The sequence below is a fragment of the Mustela erminea genome, chromosome 1, assembly GCF_009829155.1.
Source record: "Mustela erminea isolate mMusErm1 chromosome 1, mMusErm1.Pri, whole genome shotgun sequence".
Lineage (NCBI taxonomy): Eukaryota > Metazoa > Chordata > Mammalia > Carnivora > Mustelidae > Mustela > Mustela erminea.
In genome coordinates, this window is record NC_045614.1 from 218939423 (window position 1) to 218962295 (window position 22873).

Sequence of the window (22873 nt, forward strand, 5' to 3'; positions counted from 1 at the left end):
TCCCTTCCGAAGCCCGGGGTTTGGAGGCCAGGCTACAAGAGCAGACTTCACCCCTAAGGGCCTGGGCTTGTCCGGGGTGTGTGCGGTGTGGGGGCCTGGGCACCCAGGGCAGCAGCTTCAGACCCAGGGAAGCCCCATCACCCGCGGGGCCAGGGCCGGGATACCCAGTACCCGTTGCCTAGCTGTGGTGTGCGGGCGGGGCGTCCAGGAGCCAGGCACTCTGGGCTTTGTGGCTGACCTGGCGTGAGCTCTGGAAATGTCATCGACCTCTGGTGCCACGGCTAGTGTGCCCGCGGCTCTCAGACACGGAGCAGCGTCTCCCAGGACTCTCCGGGCACGGGTGGCTGAAGGGAATCCGAGCCTGTGCCCTGCCGCCGTTGGGCATCCTGGACCCCTTCTCGCCACCAGAGCACACAGCGTCACGCCCCCCAGGAACAGGACACAGAAAGGGACAGGTGTGGCCTCTGAGGCTGCGCGTGGGAGCCTGAGTCCCCTTGGCCGGAGGTCCACACGGCCGTCTGGACAGGCCCGCCAGCCTCGGAGCGACGGTGCTCTCCTGTCTTCAGCATGGACACTGGTTCCCCTTAAGTGAGACGAGCTGTTTACAATGTGGTGTTTGTGATCGACTCACGTTTGCAATAAACACGTGCGGGAGAACCCGAGTGGGGCCCGGCCGCCGTCTTGTTTCTCCATCACGCTTGTCCGAGCGTCCGAGTTTGGTGGCAGTGACTGCGAGCGCGTTACGTGTTACCTGAAGGGAGAAAGTTCCGGGCCTCCCGCGGCCCCGGGGTGTGCCTGGGGAGCCTGTGCCGAGCAGGGGAGGGTGCGTGGAGGGTAGGCTGCCCCGACCACTGACCTCTGAAGAACCCCCCCACCCCGGGAGGCCTCGAATGTGTGGGGACCTCAGCCCCAGAGCAGAGTGCCGGACACCGGTGACCGCTGTGGCGGGAGAGGCCGTTCCGGGTGTCCCCTGGGTGTGGCCGGACGCCTGCCGCCGGGCAGGAAGGGAAGCCTGTGTGCGCGTGCGTGGTTTCTGGTGTGCACGGCGTGGGCGTGACGGCATGGCAGGGTACGCGGTGAGCGGAACAGTTGTGTTCGTGCAGGGCTGCGTGGGTCTGGTCTCTGGCCCAGGTGGGGCCCGCAGGCTCCCCTCTGCAGGTCCCCTGGCCCCAGCCTGACGTCGTCAGGACCCCCTTCTGAAGGACTCCAGCGACCCACGGGCATCCTCCCTCCCCAGGACCCTCTCCTCTTCCCCCTGGGGTCCCGGTTGCCGCGTCTGCTGTCCCCGTTCTGCTGTGTGTGTGTGTGTGTGTGTGTGTGCATGTGCGCGTGCACGGTACCGGCGCCGTGGGACCCGTGTAACAGACGTCCCCCCGGACGTGCCGCCGCCTGTTCTCCCCACAAGTGTGGGCCGGGCCGGACGCTTGCCTGCGGCACCCACCAAAGTTGTGTCTTGGGCAATACGTCAGCAGTTGAGGTGACTTCAGACACCGGGAATGCGTTCTCCCATGGAGTCTGGTCCCTGCTGGCAAGCCCACGCCGCCTCCGGAGGCCTCCAGACAGGGCGGTCCCGTCTGCCAGCAGCGCTGGCGTCCCCGGCTGGTGGCTGCATCACCCCCGTCGCTCTTCTGCCTCCCGGGAGTCACTGGGTCAGGCCGCCGTCCTGTAGGATGGCCTCCCATCAGTTAATGCCGCCGCGGGTTCCATTTCCAAATACAGTCGTGCTCTGAGGTTCCAGGTAGACGGGAGTCATCAGAGACACACTGGGTCTGGGGAGGGTCAGGGCAGCGGCGTTCTCGGAAGCTCCCGGGTGAACCGCAGGTCCACATCCAGAGTCCACAGCCACTCGCCAAGTGGGGCAGGGAGGAGGTGACCTTGCCTGTGGGGTAGACGCTGGGCGACCGAGGCTTCGTGCGGTGGGCCGGCCATGCGGGAGGAGGAGGGGGAGGCGTGGGGCAGCCGTGGGCGGCGGAGCACGCGCTGGGGCCTTGGGCGGTGGGCTGCGGGTCCCTCATGGTGATGAGGGCCTCCTGGTGCCCCCGGACCTCAGCACCCAGCCCTTGTCCTGCCTGGTGTTGACCTTATGTCCTCAGAGCTGCCTGGCTTTCCTGAGGACAGAAACGCTTGAGGGCAGGGGGTGATTTGCCCTGTTGGGTGTGGCAGTGAGTCTGTGAATGAACCAGAGACAGGAAACGGTGGCCTGCATTGACCCAGGTGACCAAGCCTCGTGTCGGGTTTGGGTGGGGTGGCCTCGTGTCTGCACAGAGTGTGCAGCGGGAAGAGGGTTCCTGGGGCCCTGACTCCGAAGCACCTGCAGGGAAGGAAGGCGCTGGTGTGAACGCACGGCCCTCGGGCTCGCTCCGCTCCAGGCAGGCCGGCAGGACTGGCGCACGTTGGCTTATTGTCTCTGCTGTCTGGGTTGCGGGGCTGCACCAAGAGGGGCCTGGGTCTGGCACCAGGCGGATGGTGACCGGTGGCCCTGAGGCAGCCCCGCAGCCTCCGTGTGCGGGCTTTCACGTGGGCTCAGGCTCCCTGGCTGCTTCAGAGCCTTTTCCTTGGGCAGAGACCAGTGTGCGTGCGGGGCCGTCTCCGCTGGATGGTGAGTCAGGCACAGGCAGCGCTGCCTGTGAAGGCCCCGTGTTGCGTGGAAGTCCGGTGTCGCGCAGGCTGCTTCTGGAATACCGTTCAGGCGGCGGTAATGCTCGGGACGGCTGCTTAGGCTGGTCACGTTGTGCTGAGATGTTGGGGTCTGGCCCCCGCCTGGCCCTAGTGGGTTCTTGGCCGCCACCCCATGACCCGGGTTCCAGGGTGCCGCTATCAGTGCACGTTTCCAGGACACCGGGAGAGCCAGTCGGCTCCCAGAGATAGCAAGACGCCAGCCTTCCGGTCTCTCTGATGTCGCGTTCCCAGGCCAGCTGGTCCCCTGCTTCTGGACCTGAGACCCTTGGCTTGCGTGGACAGCTTCCTTATTTAGAAGTCAAACAGACTCAATAAACTGCACTTTCTTCTAAAATTATTGAAATAACATGGTTACTGTGATAATCACAGACGTGTTTGTGATGTTGGCTTGTGTTGAGGCTTTGTTAAGATTGGGAAATGTGATTTTTCAGATTCTGGGGTGAAAATAGTGCTTACTTGTATCTGAATTCAGATGTCTTCTGGTGCCACAGAGGCTGCTGGGCCGTGGAGTCTGCGGGGCCTCCTGCCAGGCTGAAGCCTTTTCCGTTCCTGTTGCTGTTCTCCTGGTCTCTGCCGGCAGAAGAGGGGGCCCTGAGGGTTCGGACTTGGTCTGCCGAGGAGGGAGCCCAAGAGCCCGGAGAGGGGAGTGCCCCCGGGTTGGGGCTGGAGCTGGGGTAGCAGGTGCTTTCCCTGCTGAGGTTGAGGTCCTGGGGAATGCAGAGCTTCCAGCCCCCACCCCCACCGCCCCTGGACCCCCACTGAGGCCCTCGACCTCCACTCTGGGTTCTGGTCAGTGCCCGACAAGGACAGCACGGGGGTCGGGCGCCCGTCTCCCTGCTTGGGTGCCCAGGGCTTGTGCACAGCAGTAATTATTCCCGCCTCCGGGCTCCTAAGTTGGGAACAGATTCTAATTACATCACCATGTGTAATTAGAGAATCTGTCCTGGTCAGCCCCCAGGCTCTGGGTGCCTGTGTGAGCGGCCCTCCCTCTGCCTCCTGCAGACACATGCCCCTGGGTCTGATGGGCCTGGCCATCGTGCCCCCCACCCAGCAGGCTAAAGTGCCCCATCCTCTAGCCTGCCACCTGGTAGGGTGGCTGCCCCCCACCCCGTTCATTCCCAGCCAGCCTTTCTGTTGCCATCTGTGGTGGGTCCTTGGGCCCCACCCAGCACGTGCCATGGAAGCGCAGTCTGGTGGGGGCAGCTGTCCGCCGTAGCTCAGTGGGGGGCCCTGGGCCGCACTAGGAGGTCTCTAGGGGAGGGGACAGTGGCAAGTGTGAGTGAGGAAGATGTCCGCTCCTGCCTCCTGCCGGCTGAGCTCCTGTCCCAAACACAAACCGGTGGTGGAGGTCCCGGGCGGGTGGGTGAGGGGTACACAGAGGCCGGCCTGGGGCTGACCCAGCATTACTACGGAGCAGGCTGGGGATGCCGTCTAGTGGGGGGCCTGAGGGAGTGCGATGGTCATCTGCTAGTTCCTGCTGTGCTGCTTGTGACTGAGAATGCAAGTCACAGCAGTTCATCATGTGGAAGAGGGTGGGTTGTCCCTCCCAGAAGGAAGCTGGATGCAAGGTGCTGGGTCAGCAGCCCGGTCTCTTACTCCTCCTGGTGCTAAGCAGCTGCTAGCACCCCAGCCATCACGTCCACATTCCAGTCAGGAAAAGGGGGGAGGCCGAGGGCAGATGGTGGTTTCCTTTGCAGAGGGCCGGGCAAGGCCTGGGCTTCCTGCGCAGAGCCGTCCACAGCGCCGTCCACCACGTCCCCCAGTGAGCTCACGTGTTGCCGGTCCTGCTGCCTGGGGGTCTGAGCTGCCCCCTGACCTGGGGCCACGGTGAGCTCTTTCGTTGCTGACCGGACGCGCAGCAGCGCAGGGGAGGGGTCGGTGGCTGCTGGTGGCCGGGTGGTCAGGACGGCTCCTCTGCAGGTCTGATGCCACAGGCCCTGGGCCCAGGCCAGACATCCAAGGGCAGGACCAACAGGTGCCCCTAAGAAGGCAGCTGGTGGTCCTGCTGTGGCTCGGCCCTGCCCACGTCGCTCCGACCCTTCAGGTGGGGGTGGGGTGGGTGTGGGTAGAGGGAGAGGCACCCGGAGGCGGCGGGAGGGCAGAGGCGCTGCAGGAAGGGAGGGGCCGGAGCTTCAGCCAAGTCAGTTGAGGGGCCCCCGCGCTGGGGTTGGGGGCAGCTGGAGCTGGGCCATTGAACGTGTCGTGTCTGATGAGGAGCCCTGTCCTGGCAGCCGTGTCGCCTCCCGGCCGCCCTGGTCCCGGGCTTCCGCTGGAGCTTCCCCTGGAGGAGGGGAGCGTCCGGGCAGGGCCGGGCTCAGCCACGGAGGCAACCTTGGCGGACAGCGCCTGGGTTCCGGGCAGGGATCGTCCTGATGGGTGCAGGGTCGGGGCCCCTCGTCTTTTAACACTCGTGTGTATTGTGCACGTCTGTCCGGAGTAGCACAGAGCCCCACGCGTGTGTGGGTAGGTGCACACACGGTGCTTGCACGCGGGCACATGCTTGTGGACAACGCGGGTTTGTGCGTGCGGATAGGCGCGCATTCTGGGGACGGCCTCCTGGAACCCCTGGTGAGCGGCCTGCTGTTTTGGCGGCCCTCTCGTGTGCTCAGAGGGCGTTCGAAAGGAAGAGTCTTCCTCCTGTGTGAAGGGCTTGGGGAGGGCTGGGGAGGGAGGTGTTTGGGAGGGTTTGGGTGTCTCGAGGTTCCTCTAGAATTGGCCGCCGTCTGCCCTCTGTCCTGCCAGTGCCCCTAGACCCTGAGGCCACCGCAGGGCAGCCCAGCTGGAGGACCTGGGCTGGGCACCGTGCCTGGCTCCTGCACAGCTGGGCCCCCCAGCTGCTGGGGTGGGACCGGCGTGGGACGGCGCGAGGACTTGCAGTGAAAGGGGGAGCGGAGGGCTGGGCAGTCAGGCGGTCGGGCGGCCGGCCGCAGCCCCACATCGTTGTCAGGGCCGCAGGCGGTGGCCAGTCCGCAGTCCCCCTCTCGGTGCTCCTGTCTCTTCTCTCGGAGCTGCCTAGACCCTGGAGGGGGTTGTCCTTCCTGACAGCACAGCCCTGGGGTGGGGACCTTCTCTGGGGACCAGAGGCTGGGCTCGGGCCCCACATTGTGGACAGGCCCGACCCTGGGAGCAGATGAGGGTCCCCCTCTTCCAGAAGAGTGCGGGCTGAGCTGCACAGCTCCGGTTTTAGAAGTCAGGCACAGCTCACTTCCCCGGGCTTGGCCAGGAGCCCTCAGAGGACCCTGTGACCCTGGTCCTGCTTGATCGAGGTTACTGACGAGTCCATGGCATTGGCTGAGGGTGAGGGGCAGTAACAGCCCTGACCCTCAGCCATTCCTGTTCTAGGACCAAGTGCTCCTTGAGTCAGTTTTGACTCAGCAAATTCAGCAAAAAACAGACTTTGCTGCCCTTGAGTCAGCAAAACTCCTTGGTCAGTTTTGCCCAGGAGAGGGGCACTGGTGAGTCCAGATTTGGACGGGAGGCAGCACGGGAACACATGTTCTGACCCAGGAGATGCTGCTGCTGCTGGGGTCACAACCTGGTGGTGGTGGGGGATAGGGCCGTCCTCTGGAACACCTGGTCCCACTTTTAAGGACATACCTGCTGTGGGGCACACGTGTGGGACTGTGAGCGTGCATGCGCACATGTGTACACACATAGCATGTTATGTGCATTTGTGCGGGCACACGTGTATACGCAGCATGTGTTACACTGCACGTGTGCACACATAACGTGCATGGGTGGACGTGTGTGTAGTGTGGTGCGTGCGTGCGTGTGTGCAGCATACAAGCTTCCGTGTGCAAACTCAGATGTTCCCGGTAGGCGTGTGCTTTCCCGCGCATAACTTCCTGTCACTCCTGCTTCGGGAGCCCTTGTAGCGAGTCGGGATGAATGTTACTGAATTCCTTTTTGGCTCCTGTTGCGAAAGTCATGTGTTTTGTTATTTTGTTATTATTTTTCCTGCTGGGGGGCGAACGGTGTGATTAGGTGTGATTACTTTTCCCCAGCCTGCTCAGCTTTGCATTCCTGGGGTCATGTGCTTGGCTCGGGTCATGTTTCTGTTGCTGGGGTCCCTGAGCAAGAGGTGCAGCCCGGGCTTCTGGAGAACCCGCGGGTCTCCAGGCAGCGTTCCGCTCAGTGTCTCTGAGCTTCCGCTCTCTGGGGGGGTGGGGGGTGGCGGGAGGAGGCAGGTGTTCCCTGCCATGGGTCCCCGAGGTTGGGGCCCACCGCACAGGCCTGGTGCTGCAGCTCTGGGTGTGTGGGGGTGGGGGTGGGGTGGCTCAGCGCAGCCTCCAGCCCCGATCTCCTGGGGAGGGAGCCCTGAGGTTCTGCAGAGGCCACCATGGGCCCCGCAGGGCCCTGCCTGGCCCGCCCTGCACATGTATTGCTCCTCACATTCCAGAAGGAGCAGGTCACTGCTGTGGCCACCACCCCTCTCTGGGGTCCTGCCATGGGCCTTCTGCTCGGTCCCTAAACGGCCAGGCCTGCCCTCCTTGCTGGCGCTGTAGTCTGCTGGTGTCTCCTTGCCGTCTGTGACAAGTCCTGCTGCATAAGGAACATTTCCTGAGTCGCACTGTCCTTCCTGGCAAGCTCTGTGGGGCCTCCGAGCCCGTCTGAGCAGGACACCCGGGAGACAAGGCCAGAACAGTGGTGGGCATGGCCTGCCCCCATGCCGCCCTCGACCCTCCCCTTGGGCTCGACTGTAACTGTGCTTGAAAGGGGCCTGATCTCTGGGGATGTGGAAGGGGAGAGTCGTGGGGCATGGGCAGCCCCAGGAGGGAAGGCTTGAAGGACCCACAGAGGACCGTGTGCCCATGGCCACCTCCAGCGGAGGCCCAGGGGCCTGACGACCGATTCTCAGAAGCCTGGGGCACTGGGGCATATTGGCTCTGTTGGCTCCGCCGGGGTTGCTTGGGGCCGAGTGGCCTCATCCCCAGTGTCAAGGCCGCCAGGGCAGGGACACCCTGCTCTAACCCTCCCCACCATCCCCAGCTTGTGGTAGGCCTGCACCCCTGCCCTTGGATTTGGGCACAGCCATGCTCCCAGTCTGGCCTCAGGCGTGAGGGACATGTGCCACTTTTGGGGATGCTTCCAGAGTCCATGTGTGGTGCACCGTGCTGGTGTGGTGACCGGCGGCGCCACAGATGGTGGCCTCTCGGCAGCCTGGGCTCCCACTGTGCACACCACAGGGAGCCCCAGGCCACCGCAGCGGAAACCACTGGCTCTTCATGGATGTTCCTTCCTGTGACGGCCGCACCAGCCAGAAGACAAGGGAACAGACAGCAGTACTTTGGCTGCCGAGGTCAGGAGCTGCCGCCATCCCTCGGCCAGGCCAGAAACACCCGGAGACCGAGACGACAGGTGTCCGCCACAGCGAGCCGCGCACCGTCCCACGCGCACGCAGGGTTCTCTCTGGCGCGGTGGGGCTGGCGGGACAGCGGGAAATGGCTCTAATGCTCTGCGTCCAGCTTGAGTCAGAGTCGGCAATAGCATGTGACGGCTGAGTGCAGAAGACAGGGCCCACGGAAGCTTCTAGAAGGCGGCCAGAAATGCACTCTGAGGAAAGCTGGTCATCTTAAAGGGCCTCGAAATAATCCAGAGAGTATCAAAATCGGGGCACCGGGGCACTTGGTCGGTTGAGCGTCCGACCGCTGATCTCGGCTCAGGTCTCCGCCTCAGGCCCGGTGTTGGGCTCCATGCTGGGCGTGAGTCTACGTAAAGATAGGGAGACGGGGCCCCTGGGGGGCAAAGCCTCTGCTTTCAGCTCAAGTCATGGTCTCAGGGGATCGAGCCCTGCATCGGGCTCTCTGCTCGCCAGGGAGCCTGCTTCCTCCTCTCTCTCTGCCTGTCTCTCTGCCTACTTGTGATCTCTGTCTGTCAAATAAATAAATAAAATCTTAAAAAACAAAAAAACTAAAATAATACATGAATTCCAGCCCTGCCTAGCGTGTTCCGAACCCGTGCAGGCTGTGCCCTCCTCCCCTGCTGCCTTCCCGTGCCTCGCACGCATCACCCCCCCCCCCCGCCCGGCCCATCCCCCACACCTGTCCCATTTCCCACACTTATCATCTCTGACACTGTTGCACCCCCCAAACCTAGTCCCACACACCTGTCCTAGCCCCGGTGAACGTGTCGGGTGTCTACCCTCGGTAGCTACCATTCAGGTGACACAACCCTAGTTGTTCGTGTCCCTGAGCCAGGTGGCTGGCAGTGGGGCGGCAGGTGCAGTGAGTGAAACTGCAGCCCCAAGAGCCACCAGGGAACGAGCTGGCCCTGTCCTGAGAAGGTCCGGGGTCCTGAGCCGGCAAAGAGGTTGTGCCCTGGACACCCCCCCCCCCCCCCCCCGCCCCACAGCGCTTCGGAGAACCCTGGGGCTGGAACAGGGACCTCGTGTGTGATGACCCGAGTTTGGGAGACGCCCAGGCACTGCACGCAGGAGCCTTGGCCGGCTGGACGGCGCTGGCCCCGGGGAGCCCTGGGCCCTCCCTCGGAGCCTGGGCTGCCCCAGCCTGGTGGTCGGTCCTCCATCTTGGGCTGTGTCCCCAAAACCGGGCCGCGAGCTGGGAGGGCTCAGGGCGCCTGGAGGGGAAGAGGGGTTGGTGATGGGTCTGTTAGAGCGGCTGCGCTCCTGCGTGCAGGAAGCTGAGTTCCAGGGACTTCTGTTACAGGACGTTCTAACGATTTCCGTGTTAGTTCCGTTCCTTGTTTACTAGGTGTTCAGCCGGTGTTTCTGAGCTGCACCACGTGCTGCAACTAGGGCCTGTGTGTGCGCCTGTGCCTGTGTGTGCAGACCGGCCCATCGTGCGTGCACATGTGTCCCATGTATGTGCACATGCGCGTGCTGTGTGTGCACGTGTCTTCCCAGTGTTGCATCTTACTGTGCTGGGGCGCGTGCACGAGTGCGTGTGTGCTCGTGTGCACGCATGTGTGTGGAAGGGGCTCCCTGGGTCTTGGACTCCCGCATCCAAGGTGTCCGTTGGCGTTGGGCGGAGTGCAGCCGTGGGGCTGGTTGGTGCGGGGAGGCCGCCCACTCCCGGAGGGGCCCCCGGGCTCTTTCATCGCCCCGTTTAGAGCCGGGTCCTCACCTGGGCCAGAGCTGAGTGGCCTCCCTCTCCTGCCTGGTGGTGAGCCCTGGGTGCCTGCAGCCTCCCACCGGCCGCCTGGGGCTGAGTCGCCTTAATCAGATGGTGTTTCCAGGAGCCACGTAGCAGACACGCTTTCCGGAAGCAGCAGCCTGTCTCCCAGGAGGGAAGGAAAACAAGCGGGTGCCAGTGGCCACACCCGGACAGCTGGAGGCCACCCAGGTGCAGGCCGGGTTGGGGGAGGCCTGAGCTTGGGAGCTGCCTCGTGGGAGAGTGGCCTGTACACCGAGGCCTGCTGTCTGGGCACCAAGGGCCTCTCTGTGGCGGGGCCTGGAGCGGGTATGGCTGGGGCCTGGCTGGGCTCTGGGCTCTCCCAGTCTGTCCCCTGGGGCCAGAGGAAGGAAGGGCGGGGACATGAAATGACCCTTGGAAACAGGCGTCAAGCTCTGCTTTTGGGGCCTGGAGCCCAGCCTTGGGGATGCCCAGGGGCCTGCATGCAGGCTCTGGTGGGGGTGGCGTGCACGTGGGACAGGGGAGGGCCATCTGTGGCCATTGGCCCCCCAGGAGGCTTTTTAGAATCTGCCCTTCCCGCGTCTGCACAGGAGCCACGGGTCCACTGAGGCCACCTTGGTGGGCAGGGTCTAGCAGGCTGTGGAAACAGGAGAGGCCCTGCCTCCACCCCTGCTGCCCCAGCTCCTCCTGGACCCTCAGGCCCCTTGCCTGTCCTGCCTGGCCTCTGGTGGAGCTCTGCTCCTTCTGCCGCACAGACGGGAAGGATGAGCCAGGCCACCCCCCCTCCCCGGGGTAGGCTCTGCAAACAGTGAGGTGCTCTGCACGCCTGCAGTTTCCAGGGCGGACATTGCTGAGGGGACCTCCTGGCGGGCCAGGGAGGGAAGGGGGAGGGGCAGCCGGGTCAGAGGTGCTGGGCAGCAGCCTGTCCCTGCGCCTGGCCTCTGGCTGAGTCCCACACTTGGGGGAGGAGAGGGTCAAGGTCCTGGCTCCCAGCGGCGCACAGGCCGCCCAGCCCGGAGGTCCCGATCTGCTGGGGCGTGAGTGGGGATGGAAGTGCAGATCCGAACCCCTCTCCCAGGTGATTCTCCGGGGCAGCGGGGTTCCAGGCCCTCTGGCCCAGGTGCAGAGGAAAGGCCTGCTGGGCGGTGGGTCCATGGCCAGTCCTCCCAGCCCCCGCGTCAGATCGGATGTTCCTTGCCCTGGTCACAGGCTTCCCTGGAGCCCCTCCACCTGGCCCCTCTGTCCCCCCGGGTCAGGACTAGCCTGTCTCCTGCAGGAGTAACCCCTCTTACCTTCAGGTTCAACTTTGCTGGCGAGTTCCCCCGGGCACTGCTGTGGATGGAGCCGTCTGCTCCCCAAGGGACGAGGGGGCGGGGGGTGGCCTGTGTGCACAGGTGCACGCATACTGGACGATGGGGCAGTCACCGACAAAACCCCACGCAGGAGTGACCCCCGCCCCTGGGACTGGGCTGCCTGTCCCCGCAGGGCCCCCACCCCAGCTCAGCGGTTGTCTGTGCGAGGCCCCCACAGGACCCACCAGCAGCCCTCATTACCTGCCCGAGGCTGGGAACATCAGGAATTGGGCACCTCCTGCTTGCCACCCTTGGTCCCCATGCCCCTGAGGTCTGCAGGAGTGTGGGGGAGCAGAGGCCGGCCGGGTCCCGGGAGCTGTGGAGGGAGGGGCTGCCGAGGGAGCCGAAGGCCTGGCTCTAGCAGACAGCAGGGGCCTGGCCTCCGTGGGCACCCCCCACCCTGGCAAGCTGGAAGGGTCCTGACATGCAGAGACGTGGGCATGGGGTGCTGGCACGGGCCCTGCTCCTCCACAGCCCCCAGACCTGGGCCCCATGACCCGGGGCAGGGCCTGAGCTCGTCCGGCTCTCCGGCCCCCGGCCAGCGGCTTGTGCTCTCAGGACATGGGGCTCCGGCCACTCCTGCCCCTGGTTCCCGTCTGCGGCTGCTCAGCCTCCCTGGGGTGGGAGTTGCGGTGGGGCGGGCGGGGGGCGTCAGGAGGATGGGGCTCACTCTGAAAGGAGTGTTGGGGGGTGTCCCCCCCTCTGACCTCTGACCTTAGTTTCCCTAACCCCTGCGGGCTGCAGCCCTGGTCCCCGATGCTTCTGTGGTGCCTACAGTTCGCCATCTACATCTCCAGGGCTGGACTGTGTCCTCCTGCCCCGGGTTGGAGCTCCGGATCGGGTCGTGCAGCGACTGTGCTCTCGGGGAGAGTGTGGGTTTCCTGCCCACCTGATGCTCTCTCCTGAGCTACTGAAATGTGGTGTGAGAGGCCGAGCCCGCGCCCCCGCCTCTCCCTGCAGGACCCCAAGCAGCTGGGGTGGGGGCTGCTCTGTCTGTCACGATGAGAATCAGCCCCCGTGGCTGTTTTTGCTCTGCTGGGGCTGGACATCCTTGTTCCAGAGCTAGGGGATGGACGTTTGGGGTCCAGAGCTGGGGGACAGACACCGAGGGTCCAAGTGTCAGTGTTGGACGTCTGGGGTCCAGAGCTGGAAGATGGATGTCCTTGGTCCGGGGCTGGGGGACAGACGGCCATGGTCCAGACGTGGCCAGGGCTGGCTTCTCCCCAGGTTGGTCTGTCTCAGGTGCATGGACGCCATCCCCCCGCCCGCCCCATGTCCTCAAGGCGGCCTCTGGGCTGTGTCCTGATCTCCTCGGGACACGGGTCAGATAGCATCAGGGTCACCCTAGTGACCTCATTCTACCTCAGTCCCCTCCGTGTAGACCCCGTCTCTACGGTCACGTTCTGGGTGCTGGGGTTCAGGGCTTCAGTTCATGACAGGGCTTTGGCATCCTTGGGTCTGTGTGCCCTAGCTGCTCACCCAGCCGGCCATTGGCATCTCTGGGCTCTGGGGGTTCTCAGGGGGGTCGCACCCGTGTGGAGGCTGAACCTCCGATCTGGAGATGGCCGGGCTGTGGGCCAGACCCACATGGACCCTGCAGGCCCTCACTGGGCCCCTGCGCCCTCCTGTCTGCCAGGACAGTTCTGGTTCTCTTGTGATGTTTGCAAAGCCCGCAGCAGCGTGCTGGTCTTCACTGGGACGTTTTCCTGGTGATTCCGTCCCCCAGCAGCCCTGGCTGCTTCCTCGCGGAGGCACAGAGAAAACAGGAGCTGTGTGTGCCCTGCTCGCCCACACGGGTCCTGCAGACGTGGCGGGTGGCAGGAAGCGGCCCTCATGTGTGTGGCTCGAGGCCACTGCAGCAGGGCCGCGGCGGTGCACCGGCCCCAATCCCGGGAACGCCTGCCTGCGGTTCTCCTGAGCTCTTCGTGGGAAAGACGTCGCATGAGCTCCTGCTCTGTCCCGGCGTCCCCACGGGGCCTGCAGCCAGCTGGTCAGCTGCAGGCCACCTGTCCCCCCGGCCGATGCCCGGGCCCTGTGACCTGGTCGCTCAGCCCTGCGGATGCGCCCCTCAGGCCAGACATAGGGCAGCCCTTGGGGTGCCGGGGCGTGGGGCGTCTGTGGGCGGGCTCCTGGGTACTTCACAGCTGTCTTCAGGGGACCCCTGGGTGTCAGTTTCAGGGTTGTGCAAGTAAAGGGTTTATTCCCAGGATTGTCCCCAATAAAGAGACTTCCTGCCCCGGTAACTTCACTCTGCCCAAAAAAGCGCAGCAGAACAAAACCAAACCACCTTAGGAAGGTGAACATGGAGGGACGCCCTTCACGGCTCATGAAAGTCCGCCCCGATTCTTGGCCTCCATCGTGTCCAGCGGCAGTGCAGCCACCCGTCCTGTCCGGCTGGGGTCCGGCGGTGCCCCGTACGCACCCAGGGCGGGGGAGCCCCCGCAGAAGACGAGACACGGGGAAGGTGTCTTACCCCAGAAGTTTCCTCTACAACAACGTCATCCATTTAGAAAATAGAGAAATCTGGGTATTAGCCTGGAAAATGTGAGATGTGTTCACGTTCTCATTTCCGGGATCCGTGAGTATCCCCGTGTGTGGCTAAGTGTGTGATGGGGTCAAGGCCTTAGGTAAGGAGGTGGGTCTGTGTGTCCGGCTGGGCCCCAAGGCAGCCACAGGGGTCCTTGCGAGAGAGGCAGGGACCTCGGGTGGCGCACGGAGGGGAGGCCCAAGGGACACCCCTCGGCCTGTGCCCCTGCCTTGCCTCCTCTGGGGGAGGGGGCACCCCGTCGGGAGCGCAGGAGGGCCTTCCCGGCTCGCCCGCTGGCTGGCGGGAGATGCCCCTGCCCGTCTCTCCTGGGAGCTGTCTGCTCCGGTGATCCCAGGTGGAGGGCGCGAGGTTGGGAACAGGGAATCAGGAGACCTTTGGAGGGGGCGGGCTCAGCGCCTCGCCTCCCGCCTGCGCCCGATTTCCTGGAACGGAGGAGAGCTTCGGGTGAGCACTGTGGTCAGAGGGGCCTGGGCCGCTGGGGGCTGTGGCCCGACGCTCATTGCCGTCCGAGGCGCTGGAGGCCTCTGTTTCCAGGGTGGCTGCTGTGAGGGCTGCAGGGGAGCATCGCGTCCTTGTCCAGGTGTGTCCGGGAGCCCATGGGGCGGCCGGCCTCCTGCCTGCCCCCCGCACAGCCTCAAGCCGGGGGGCCCTGGGCGCAGTAACCTTTCGGCTCCCTTTTGGGTACTTACCCCCGGGAACTGGAAGCTCACGTTCACGGCCACTTTCCGTGGTCAACCAAACCCCGGAAGAACTTTTCAAGGTGATCCTTTCCAAGGTGAGCGGCGGCAGACGTGCGCACCCACAGCACCCGTCAGACGGGACGGACGAGAGCCAGCTGTGACTCTGGTGGCGCTGCTGGGTCTCCAGGGCAGTGTCCAGCCTGACGCAACGGGCTGGATACCGTATGATCCTGGTTACGGGGCATTCCAGAAAATTCAGAGCTCCCGGTGGTGGTGAGTAGATGCGAATCGCTTCTGTTGGTCGGCGCTCGGGCTCCTGGACGCTCGGGCGCCTGGACGCCCCTGGGAGCCGAAACCCAGAGCCGCCAAGTTCTCTGGACCCGGGGACATCTGTGACTGCAGCCCCGGCCCTGGGATCTCCTGTCGTCCTGGCACTCGTGCAGGAGTGGCCCTGACGTCACGGTCACGCCCTGTGGTGCTCATGGAGGGCGCCCATCGTCCTGAGCGGGCCTCCTGAGGAGTGGGAGGCAGCACGGCCCGGAGGGAGTCCTGAGAGGGAGTCGCGGGGCTGTCCAGTATCCCACAGAACCGAAGTCCATGTGGGTCCGGTGGTCACGCGTGTGCTGGGGTTGGTCCAGTGCTCCAGGAGCCACATGACCCTGCTGTTCAACAGCCAGCAAGGGGAGGTGTGACAAGGCAGGAGTCTGCTGCGTCCTGCTTGTCCCACTTTTCGGGAGCGGGCGCTGGGGCTTGGATGCCAGGCTGTCTCTGGCCAGTAGCAAGGGCCTGGCCGAGCTCCCCCCGCCCAGCTCTGCTTCCTCCCAGCAAGAGAAGATGGGGTCTGCGTGCCAGATCCAGTCCCTGGAGCCTCTCCACTGGCCCTGACACGGACCCCGGGCATGGTCACCAAGGGCCAGGCGAGAGCAGGCACACAGCTTTCTGACCCCGAGGGCTGGCGTCTAGAATGTCCCGCAGAGACCCGCTCACCCAGCCCGCGCACCACAAACCACATCCTTAACGCCCCGGCAGGCGTGAGAAGACCAGGCCTCGCAGGGAGAGCGCTGCCAGCCGGCCGAGGTTGCCAACTGCTGTGGCCAGAGCCCAGGGCGCCCGGCCCAGGGTGTCCGGGTCAGGACGGGGCTGGGCTGCTCCGGGAGACCCGCGGCGGGGAGTGGTGCGGCCGGGTCACCCGTATCCTGAGTGGCCCCGCTGGGTGCGCACATGCTGGATCCCCGAGGGCGGGCAGGCGCCTTCCCCTGGGGCCGCGGGTGCGGTCGCCCTGACGAGCCTGGTGAGCTGGACGAGCCTGGTGTGCCCCACTGCCGTCCGAGCCCCACCTCTTACAGAAAACTTCTCTGACGCAACTTCTGAGCATGGAGATTTAAATCGTGTTTCTTGAAATCTGCCATTTAAAGTGAAGGTCAGCCCCACTGAGTCCACGGCACGGTTCTGCCTCCTGTCTCCTCTGTCGGGTCCAGAAGGTTCTAGTCACCTCACCAGAAGCCCCGCCCCCTCCTGCGCTCGCTCCCCCCGTGGCCTCTCCTCACGGCTCCCGCCCGTCTGTGCGTCTCCCTGTTCTGTGCATTTCCTTCCAGCGGACCCTGGACAGTGACCTTGAGTGGCCGCCTAGCTCCACGCCTGGTGTTGGAGGCCGTCCGTCCCCGGTCTTGGAGGGGCGACATTCCACACCACGGCCGACCACTCCTCGGGCCGCGAACGCTGGGTGTGCGCTCACCTGTGGGCCGTGGGCACGGCTGTGTGTGCACGTGTGTCCTCACACTCCTGTCACATGGCGGCTCCGAGCCCACCCGGCGGAGATCCCAGCGGAAGCGCCCAGCGCCCTCCCCGCCCGCTGCCCTGCATGCTGGGTTAGGGGACCCGCTGGGCTCTTCCTGCGTGGCCTGAGGCCACATGGGCCTGCTCCAGAGGGATGTGCTAGGTCTGGCTTCTTTTTCTCATACGTTTATTTACACGTGATTCTTCTGTTATGGATTTCATTTGTGTGTCTTAATTTCACCTTCATTTTTTAAAAACTTTTTTTAAAAAGATTTTATTTATTTATTTGACAAATAAAAAAATTAAAAAATAAAATTAAATAAAATAATAAAAAAAGATTTTATTTATTTATTTGACAGAGGAGAGATCACAAGTAGGCAGAGAGAGAGGGGAGACAGGCTCCCCGCTGAGGAGGGAGCCCGATGTGGGACTCGATCCCAGGACCCTGAGATCACGACCTGAGCACAGGCAGAGGCTTACCCACTGAGCCACCCAGGCACCCCAATTTCACCTTCATTTTTGAGGGACCGTCTCCGTGTGCAGAATCCTTGCCTGGCGGTCTTTGCAGCTGTCCTCCGGGGCTCCTAGGGAGCCCGGCCCTCTCTCTCCCGGTGTTCTGCCTTCAGGCTTCGACCCCAGCCTGTCCAGGCACAGCGGCGTCCTGGTTTTCCTCTGTGGGCTCTGGTGAGCTGCTACACCGTGCAGACGAGTGTTCTCACCCCATCCGGTACGTTCGGGGCCTTGTGTCTCCAAATACCCTCTCGGCATATATCAAAACACGTGCTTCCCTGTTGCTGGGGTCCAGGTGTCCACGAGCCTGACTGCTCTGGGCTCCACCGACACGCTTCCGTGACCTTCCCCAACCTTCCCCACCCGAGGCCTCTGCCCAGATTCTGGGCTTCCAGAATCTCCTCTGCCTTCTGTGTCTTTGCTGACCCTCCGTTTGCCGACATGCTGATCCCAGGCAGCTTCTTAGTTCTTCGGACGTGGTTTCCGTGAAGGCTGGTGCGGGTCGGGGACCGGTGCGGATCGGGGACCGGTGCGGGTCGGGGACCGGTGCGGGTCGGGGATCAGTGTCTGTGCGTCGCATCTGCCCTGCGTGCGTGGGGGAGAGCTTCCGTCGCTTCTCTGCGTGTCTTTATCATTTTAAAACTAGACACTTGAGGGCACCTGGGTGGCTCAGTGGGTTAAGCCTTCGGCTCAGGCCATGATCCCAGGGTCCTGGGATCGAGCCCCGCATCGGGCTCTCTGCTCAGCGGGGAGTCTGCTTCCTCCTCTCTCTCTCTCACTGCCTGCCTCTCTGCCTACCTGTGATCTCTCTCTGTCAAATAAATAAATAAAATCTTTAAAAAAAAACCAAAAAAAAACAAAAACTAGACACTTGACAGAAGATGATGTGGAAGCCCGAGTCTCCCCATCTCTGTGGTTTTGCTGTTGTTTGTACAGTGACTTCATGAACGAGTTCTGGGAAGCTTGTCTGTCTGCAGCTCGCCCGGTGGTCAGCCGAGGATTGGAAGGAGAGCTCCCCAAATTCTGGGAGCCCGTGCGTGCCCCAGGCTTTGTTGGGGGAGCCCCTCGTGTGGCTGTGACCCCCGGCCAGGTGGCCCGCGTGCAGGGTCTCCCCAGGCCCGTACGGAGCGCGGGCACAGCTCTGGCATGCGCACGGCCTCCCAGATTCCCGGGCACGTGTAGGAGCCTCCCCGGTCTCCCCCGGCCCATCTCAGTCCCCAGCGTTCGCTGTTAAGCTTGTTGCTGGTCTATTTTTGCCACAACCGCTGTCCACTGCCTCAGACGGCCGCCGGGTTACACAGCCGCCTCTGATCCTTTCTTCCAGCAAATTCCCGTGGAGAAACGGCGCTTCCGTCCTGGGGTGAGCTCCGGGTCGTGTCGCGTGAAGCTGCTCAGCGGGCGGGTGTGCCGGGCACCGCCAGCCACGGGTCTGGGGGTGGGCTTCGGGCGGGGGGACCCAGCTCCGTTCTGCCCCCTCCCGCGGCTGCCAGGGTTGCCACGGAGACGGGGTGGGCAGATGGGGTTGGGGCGGGGGAGGGTGCCCCGAGCTCACGGTTCCCACCCAGATCCGCGCCCTTCCCCCCCACGCCACACCCCCCGACCCTACACCCCCCCACCCCCCGAACGCGCAGTGCCCACGGCAAGTCTGCGCGCCCTTCCCCGGGGCCTGAGGGCGTCGTCGAAGCGTTCTGGCTGCCGCCGTCATTGCTTAACGGAGAAGAGGCTTTTCAGATGTCCTTCCTCTGCCATTTTATCAGGGTCGTCATTCTAGAAACAGCCTCATAATGTTGACACGTCTGAAGCCCACGCTTGACACGGTCTGACGTCTGTGTGGCCCCAGCGAACACCCCCAGCGCCCGCCAGGCTCGTGTGATCCGCGAGCGCTCCCTCCTGCCCTCTGCTCGGCCTGCCATCTCCAGGCAACCGCTGACCTGCTTTCTGTCGCTGCAGATGCGCTGCCCTTGTCTCCCGTCTGATGTAAGCGCGATCATCCTGTCAGGCGGCATCATCATTCGGAGACCGAGCTCTGTGGCGGTGCGCACCGTTTCCTGCCGAACACAGTTTCCTTGTAAGGACGCGCCGCGGCTGGCTGAGCCATGCCTGTCCATGGACATGTGGGTTGCTTCTTGTTTCTGGCTATTAAAAAAATATAAAACTGCTGTGGACGTTCCTGCACAAGCCTCGTGTGGACGTGTGCTTTCCTCTCTCCAGGAGGACACGTGGCTGGACCATGTGGAAGGAACGTGTGTGATTTTAAAAGAAACCGTCCAGCTGTTTGGGAGATGCTCACCCCTTCCCATTCCCACCGGCAGCGTAGGAACTGCTCCGCAACCTCTCCAGTTCTTGATGTTGTCGGGCCTTTTATTTCTGGCCTGTTGGTGGATTGCGGTATCTTCTGGTGGTTTTAACTTCCCTAATAACTAACGATGGTGAATCACGTTCTGTGTTCTCATTTATCACTGTAAACTGCCTTTGGTGCATTGTCTGTTCAAATCCATGACCCATTTTCAAAGGGGTTAATTTCTTATTATTGAGTTTTGAGAGCTCTTTATATATTGTGGCTACGACTTTTACCGTGCGTGTAGTTTGCAGATACTCTCTCCCAGTCTGCGGCTTCTTTCAGTTCTCCTCACAGCGTCTTTTAAGAAGCAGGTATTTTACATTTTGATGAAATCCCGTTTACTTATTTGTCCTTTTGTGGATTATTCTTTGGGTTTTGAGTCTAAGAAATCCTTGCCTAACCCACAGCCGCAATGATTTTCTTCTGTGTTTTCGTGTGGGAGTTTTAAGTCTAGGCTTTCCGTGTAGATGTGCGATGTGGACCTCTCGTGCCCGGTGTCCCATGCAAGCTCGTGAGTCCGTGCGCAGCGTGCGTGTCTGTGCTCCCTGTGCGGCCAGCCGCCTGCCGACACCTTTGTTCAAGGAACTCCCTTCTCCCCTGAGCTGACCGCATTTTTGTCAAATTTTTGTCCACGTGAGCCTGGGTCTCTCCTGACCTTACATCACTCTCGACCCGGCTCCTGATCTGAGGGGACAGCGTTTGTTCTCGTCATTACCCTCCGTGTCCACTCTGGGTTCTCGTAGCCACCCTGGGCACGCGGAGGAAGCTCCCTTCTGTTGGGTTTGCCCCGTTCTCGTCAGAACGGACGCTGGACGGTGTCAGGGGTCTGCTGTGTGTGGCGGTAACCCTGTCCTTCTACTCTGCTCCTCTGGTGAATGACATTGATTGGATTTTGAATGTAACCAGCCTTGGATTCTTGGGCTAAACCCCACTTGGTTACAGTGTAGCACTTTTAAAAATTCATCATTGAATTCAATTTAACAAAAGTTTATAGAGGGCGCCTGGGTGGCTCCGTGGATTAAGCGTCTGCATTGGGCTCAGGTCATGATCTCAGGGTCCTGGGATCGAGCCCCGCGTCGGGCTCTCTGCTTGGCGGGGAGCCTGCTCCGCCCCTGCCCCTGCTCCACCGCCTGCCTCTGCCTACTTGTGATCTCTCTCTCTGTCTAATAAATAAAATCTTTAAAAAAACACAAATGTTTATAGAACTTCTCGCCTATGGAAGATGTTGTATTCTTTTTCTTGTGTATCTTGGCCGATTCTGCGTCCGGAGACCCCCGGCCTCACGGAATGACTTCCTTCCTTCCTTCTCGGTCTGACAGCAGCGCCGTGAGGAACCGCTGGCCGTTCTTACCTGGGAGGCCGAGCTCCAGCTCTGAGGCCGCCCCGCGGGGTTGTCTTCACGGGCAGGTTCTTACAGACTCTGTTTACTCATCAGTCCTGGGCTGCTGGGGACAACCATGGGTCTCCCTGCAGCTTCTCCCCATGGGCGCTCGCCCGGCAAACCGTGGCTGCCTCGGGCCCCGGGAACGCTCACACCCTCTGCTCAGGATGTCCCCAGGGTCTCCGTGCAGCTGTGCAGCCTGGAAGCCCCCTCCCGGCCACCAGCCGGGCAGTCGGCCAGCCCACCTGCCCTGTGTCCCCTTCCGTGGGCCATCCGTGCCCTCACGCCCGCACCTTGAAGCCCCCGGCCTCATGTGTCTTGTCTGCGCTCCATTGCTTCTGGCGGGAAAAGCAAACCCAGGCCCTGTAGTCCGTGGGCTGGACGTGGAGGTCTACTGTATGGGTTTTTACGTGTTTCCTGGAACAAATCTAGACGATGCAGCCGTAGAGGAGGAACAAAGTGAGAATCGCAGCCCAGCTTCTTGGGGCTAACGTGTGGGCTCCTCGATGCAGGGTATTTTCTTGTCCTGCCGTGCTCCGCCTGGCCGAGGGCCGCCCCCACCCCATCTGCAGCTGCTGCTGAGACTCCCGCCCCGCCCCGACACCAGGGTCCCTGCCGTTCGGGAAAAGCCACCAGCAGGGCTCCACCCGCTGGATCCGCGGAATCCCGGGGGGCACGGTGTCCCGAGCGGATCTTGGATCAGTAGCTCTCTGCGTCTTCCGGTCTCTCTCAGAGTCTCGTGGCGTGGTCTGTCCTCAGAGCGGCTCCCGAGGTGGAATTTCTGGGTCCGAGTGCGTGGGCATCGCTGAGACGCTCGGGCAGATCTCCGTCGGGGGAGGTGGCCATGTTGACCACATGCCGTTGACGACACAGCCGTGCTCAGAGGCCAGAGGGCGCGTGGGGTACGTCAGGCCCCACAGACCTCACTCCTGGGCCTTGTCCGGCTCTGCCTGCCGGCCCTCTGCGGTCCGTGGGCACCCCGCCGACGCGTCACCCCCTTCTGAGTCCAGGCTGCCACTGGAAACCACACCTCCTCCCCCGGATGCAGGTCCCCCTCGGCTGGCCCGTCCTGGGTCCACAGCTGTGGGGCAGGACCTCGGTGGAGGCAACTAGGGTATTGAGAGGTGGTCTGGGGACACACCCACAGCCTGACTTGTCCCCGTCTCCCCCAGAGGGGACTCTGGGTCCGCAGCCCCATCCCTAACCCTGGGTGCCAACAGAGCACCTCTGTGGGCTGTAGCCTCCGTGCGTGGACAGCAAGGATTGGGGAGCCGGGGAATCCAGACCCAAGGGGACCCGTGTCCGTACAGCTGTGCAAGCTGTGCCTTGTACTCTGATTTCCATGCCCACGGCGCATGTGACCGCTGGCTGGCGGGAGATGGTGTGCGGGCCTGGATGGGTGGTGAGGGCCCAGGGACAGGGGTGATCAGGGGAGAGGTCTCAGCAGCATGGCCGCAGCAGACGGCCTTGGTATTGTGGGGTCTGCGCCAGGCCTCGCGCGTCTGGTCCATGGGACACAGTGCTCTCTCAGCTCTGTGCGACGTGTGGCCCCCTGTATGGACGGCTTCTTTTCAGGGCTGCACCGGTGGGAGCAGGAGGTGATGGACTCTGGAGGCCGAGAGGAGGCCGGCTCCATCTGAGGCCCTGTGTCGTCCAGGGAAGACAGGCTCCCCTGCTCGGGCGGGGTCCAGGAGAGCGGGGCGCACGCCAGAGCCAGGCCCCCAGTGCCTGAGGCACCTTGGCTGTCCCCTGCCCCCTCCTGGCTGGGCCTCCAGGCCCAGAGCCACCTGGCTGTGGAAAACTCAGGTCCAGGCCAGGGGGCCCTCCCTGCACGCTGCGGAGGGACCCACAGCCGCCCTGCCGGGCACAGTGTTGTTCTTCGGCCGTGCGACAGGCCACAGACCGGCAAGCCTGAGTGAGCCTCCCGCTCCCGAAATGTGGGATGCCAGCCACGGGCTGGAGAACTCGCGCCTGGGGACACGGGGACACGGAGCCCCCAGTAGCCCCTCCGGAGACCAGGCTCCGCACAGCTGGTTCTCACTCTCTCGGGCCATCCCTGCTCGCCGCCAGCTCTGCGCGGCCGGGTCCAGTGCAGCCACCGTCCTTTGGTGGGGACTCGGAGCCCCGTTCTGGGGGGAGCCTGGGGGTGGACAGGGGAACAAGCACAGGGACCTGCGGGGGTGACGGCAACAGGAGCGGGGCTGGCGGGAGCTGAGAGCAGAGCCCTGGCTGGTGGGGGAGCCCCCGGGGGTCTGGGAAGAGCTCTGGGGGTGTGTTGGCGGGAGTTGTGGATGTGGCCGGAGCCTGCACTGAGGGCCTGAGGAGGAGGAGCAGAGGGCCACGTGGGGCCCCTGGGCCACGCTGGAGGTTTGGGCTGGCCTCTGTGAGCCACAAAAGCCCCTGGAAAGTTCTAGAAGGGGGAGCACGTCTGGCCTTGCGTAATCGTATATATCCGTTAGCGATCCGTATTTCCAGTGCAGGGAAAGGGAGGGGGAGGCCGGAGGGCCCCTCAGCT

General features: G+C 63.3%; 1 long non-coding RNA gene across 1 annotated transcript; it reads left to right on the forward strand.

Moving 5' to 3' along the window:
• The first annotated feature begins 4450 nt into the window (after nucleotides 1-4450).
• Nucleotides 4451-18784, forward strand: LOC116598413. Its single transcript, XR_004289062.1, has 2 exons — nucleotides 4451-4506; nucleotides 18394-18784. It is a non-coding gene; the product is annotated as an uncharacterized LOC116598413 (long non-coding RNA).
• Nucleotides 18785-22873: the final 4089 nt, after the last annotated feature.